General features: G+C 35.4%; 1 pseudogene across 1 annotated transcript; it reads left to right on the plus strand.

The window, feature by feature from the left end:
* On the plus strand, window positions 1–4330 carry LOC309978634 (hypoxanthine-guanine phosphoribosyltransferase-like; annotated as a pseudogene). The gene is made up of 2 exons: window positions 1–28; window positions 3795–4330. The product of its transcript is annotated as a hypoxanthine-guanine phosphoribosyltransferase-like (transcript).
* The last annotated feature ends 339 nt before the right edge of the window (window positions 4331–4669 follow it).

Below are 4669 nucleotides of genomic sequence, written 5' to 3' on the forward strand. Positions count from 1 at the left end.
ATGGATCCCAGGGTTGGTGAGCTAGGATGTAAATGGAAGAGTATACTAGATAGCTTTTACCCTTACCATTTAAAAATAAACCTAAATCAGAAATAAAAATAAAAAGTACCACATCACTGTTTTTTCCTAAGATCCAAAGGATGAACTGTGATATAACTTTAAGGGTAAGAGTTAAGAATTCTGACCAAAATTAGGGCCCCAGTTCCTGGCATTTCATCAGTAGTATCTTATTTCTTTGGGGCTAAGGACTATTCTTTTTCAAAAGTTCCTTATTTTTTCCAGCTTTATTGAGATATAATTGACATAAAACATTGTGTAAGTTTAACGTGTACATGCGATGATTTGATACACTTATACATTGTAAAATGTTTACCTCAGTAGGGTTAGTTATCACCTCCATTACCTCATGTAATTATCATTTCTTTTTTGTGATGAGAACATTTAAGATCTACTCTCTTAGCAGCTTTCAATCATATAATACAGTATTGTTAACTATAGTCACCATGCTATACTTTAGATCCCCAGGACTTATTCATGTTATAAGTGGAAGTTTGTACACTTTGGCTGACATCTCCCCATTCCCACCCCCGCCCCCAGCCACTTACAACCACCATTCTACTTCGTTTCTGTGAGTTTGGGTTTTATAGATGCTACATATAAATGATATCATACAGTATTTGTCTTTCTCTGTCTGACTTATTTCACTTAACTTAATGCCCTCAAGGTCCATCCATATTGTTGCAAATGGCAGGATTTCCTTCTTTCTCATGGCTCAGTAATATTCCCTTGTGTATATATGACTCATTTTCTATATCCATTTATCTGTAGACTGACACTAAGGTGGTTTCTATATCTTGGTTATTGTGAATAACATGGCAACGAACATGGGAGTGCAATATCTCTTTGAAGACTTGATTTCATTTCTTTTGGATATGTACCCAGAAGTGAGATTACTGGATCATATGGTAGTTCTATTTTTAATTGTTTGAGGAAACTTCAGACTGTTCTCCATAGTGGCTGCACCAGTTTACATTTCCACCAATAGTACACCAGGGTTCCCCTTTCTCCACATCTTTGCCAAAATTTATCTGTCTTTTTTATAATAGGCATTCTAACAGGTGTGAGGTAACATCTCATTGTGGTTTTGATTTGCATTTCCCTGATGACTAATGATATTGGACATCTTTTCACGTACCTGTTGGCCACTTGTGTATCTTCTTTGGAAATGTGTCTACTCAGTTCCTCTGCTCATTTTTTTTTAAGAAGATGTTGGGGGTAGGAGTTTATTAATTAATTTATTTATTTTTGCTGTGTTGGGTCTTTGTTTCTGTGTGAGGGCTTTCTCTAGTTGTAGCAAGCGGGGGCCACTCTTCATCACGGTGTGCGGGCCTCTCACTATCGTGGCCTCTCTTGTTGCGAAGCACAGGCTCCAGACGCGCAGGCTCAGTAGTTGTGGCTCACAGGCCTAGTTGCTCTGTGGCATGTGGGATCTTCCCAGACCAGGGCTCAAACCCGTGTCCCCTGCATTAGCAGGCAGATTCTCAACCACTGCACCACCAGGGAAGCCCTCCCTCTGCTCATTTTTTAATCATATTTTTTGTGTTTTTTTTTTGTTTTATGAGTTCCTTCTATGTTTTGGATATTAACTCCTTATCAGATATATGATTTGCAAATATTTTCTTACATTCCATAGGCTTCTTTTTCATTTTTTTAATTATTTCTTTTGCTGTGCAGAAGATTTTTGGTTTGATTTAGTCCCACTTGTTTACTTTGGCTTTTGTTGCTTGTGCTTTCAGTGTCATAGCCCCCAAAATCATTGCCAAGACCACTGTCAAGGGGCTTTTCCTCTATGTTTTCTTCTAGAAGTATTATAGCTTTAGATCTTATGTTTAATTCTTTAAATCCATTTCAAGTTAATGTTTTGTGAGTGATGTGAGATAGGGTCCATTTTATTCTTCTGCATGTGATTATCCAGTTTTCCCTATACCAATTATTGAAGAGATTATCTTTTCGCCATTGAGTATCATTGACTCCCTTGTCAGTATTAGTTGGCTGTATAAGCAAGGGGTTATTTCTGGGTTCTTGATTCTGTTCCATTGGTCTTTTGTCTATTTTTATGCCAGTACCACACTGTTTTGATTACTATACGTTTGTAATAACATAGTTTGAAATCAAGAAGCGTGATGCCTCTCACTTTGTTCTTTTCAGGATTACTTTGGTTCTTCAGGGTCTTTTGTAGTTCCATAAAAATTTTAGTATTTTTTCTCTATTTCAGTGGAAAATGCCATTGGAATTTTGATAGGAATTGCATTGAATCTATAGATGGCTTTCAGTAGTATGGACATTTTAACAATATTAATTCTTCTAATACATGAACATTAGATATATTTCCTTTTATTTGTGTCCTCTTCAATTTCTTCAAATTGAACAATCTCATGCAAAATTATTCAATATTTTTGCAAATTATATTATATTATAAATTGTTACAAGGTAATAGCTAAAAATTCCCTGTGCTCTAAAATGTATCCTTGCTGCTTATCTATTTTATTCATAGTAGTTTATATCTGTTAATCCCTTACCCCTAGTTTGTTCCTCTCCCCTTTGGTAACCACTAGTTTGTTCTCTATATCTGTGACTCTATGTTTTGCATATACATTATTTTTTAGGTTCCACATATAAGTGTTATTATACAGTATTTGTTTGACTTATTTCACTAAGCATGATATTCTCTAGGTTTATCTGCATTGCTGCAAATGGCAGAATTTCATTCTTTTTTATGGCTGAGTAATATTCCATTATATTGCATCTTCTTTATATATTCATCTGTTGATGGGCACATAGTAATCTTTAATGGTTTTTTCTAATTTCTGTGGTATCAGTTGTAATATTTCCTTTTCATTTCTGATTTTATTTGTTTGAGTCTTCTCTTTAAATTTAGTCAGTTTTTGTTGTCTTAAAATTAAAAAACAGCTCTTAGTTTCATTGATCTTTTCTATTTTTTTTTTTGGTCTCTATTTCATTATTTCTGCTCTGATCTTTATTTCCTTTCTTCTACTAAATTTGGGCTTAGTTAATTCCTCTTTTTCTAGTTCTTTGAGGTGTAAAGTTAGGTTATTTATTTGAGATCTTTCTTTTTTCTTAATGTAAGTACCTATTGCTAAAGCTTCCCTCTTATAAGTGCTTTTGCAGCATCCTATAAGTTTTGGTATGTAATGTTTCAATTTTTGTTTGTTTTCAAGATATTTTTAAATGTTCCTTTTGATTTCCTCCTTGACCCATTGGTTGTTCAGGAGTGTGTTGTTTAATTTCCACATGTTTGTGTGAATTTTCCAGTTTTCCTTCTGTTATTGATTCCTAGTTTCATACCTTTGTGGTCAGAAAAGTTACTTGGTATGACTTCAGTCTTCTTAAATTGGCTAAGAATTGTTTTGTGATGTGATCTTTCCTGGAGAATATTCCATGTGGAACTTGAGAGGAATATATATTCAGCTGCTGTTGAATGGAATGTTCTATATACGTCTGTTAGGCCCATTTGCTCTAAAGTATAATTCAAGTCCAGCATTTCCTTCTTTTATGTCTGGGTGATCTATCTATTATTGAAAGTGGGGTTATTGAAGTCCCCTACTATTATTGTACTGTTGTCTATTTCTCCATTCAGATCAGTTAGTGTTTGCTTAATATATTAGATTAGCCAAAAATTTCATTTGGGTTTTTCCATAAGATGTTACAGAAAAAGCTCATCCCAGACTGCCCTCAGCCCACACGCCAGCCAGCTCCATTATGGTGACCCACAGCTCCAGCATCGTGGACCGAATGGCTGGCTTGAGATGTGATGAAGGAGATGGGAGGCCATCACATCACGGGCCTCTGTGTGCTCAAGTGGGGCTATAAATTCTTTGCTGACCTGCTGGATTACATCAAAGCACCGAACAGAAATAGTGATAGATCTATTCCCATGACTGTAGATTTTATCAGACTGAAAATCTACTGTAATGAGCAGTCAACAGGTGACATAAAAGTAATTGTTGGAGATAGTCTCTCAACTTTAACTGGAAAGAATTTCTTGATTGTTGAAGATACAATTGACACTGACAAAACAATGCAGACCTTGCTTTCCTTGGTCAAGCAGCATAATCCAAAGATGGTCAAGGTTGCAAGCTTGCTGGTGAAAAGGACCCCTCGAAGCATTGGTTATAGACCAGACTTTGCTGGATTTGAAATTCCAGACAAGTTTGTTATAGGATATGCCTTTGACTATAATGAATACTTCAGGGATTTGAATCATGTTTGTGTCATTAGTAAAACTAGAAAGGCAAAATACAAAGCCTAAGATGAGAGTTCGAGTTTGGAAACATCTGGAGTCCCATTGAAGTCACCAGTAAAATTATCAAATGTTCTAGTTCTGTGGCCAGCTGCTTAGTAGAGCTTATTGCATGTATCTTCGAGGAATTGTATCTGTTTTGCATTTTAGAAAGGTCAGTTGCTGCATTCCTGAACTCTTTATTTGCACTGTGAGTCTATAGACTATCAGTTCCCTTTGGGTGGATTGTTATTTCACTTGTGAATGAAAAATCTCTTAAACCACACCACTATTGAATGAAAATATTGAAATTGTATCTGTAAGAAACATTTAAAGAGATGAATATATTAGTTTTTTAACTGAGATTTT

This window comes from Leucopleurus acutus, assembly GCF_964270905.1.
Source record: "Leucopleurus acutus genome assembly, chromosome: X".
In the NCBI taxonomy this organism is placed as follows: Eukaryota; Metazoa; Chordata; class Mammalia; order Artiodactyla; family Delphinidae; genus Leucopleurus; species Leucopleurus acutus.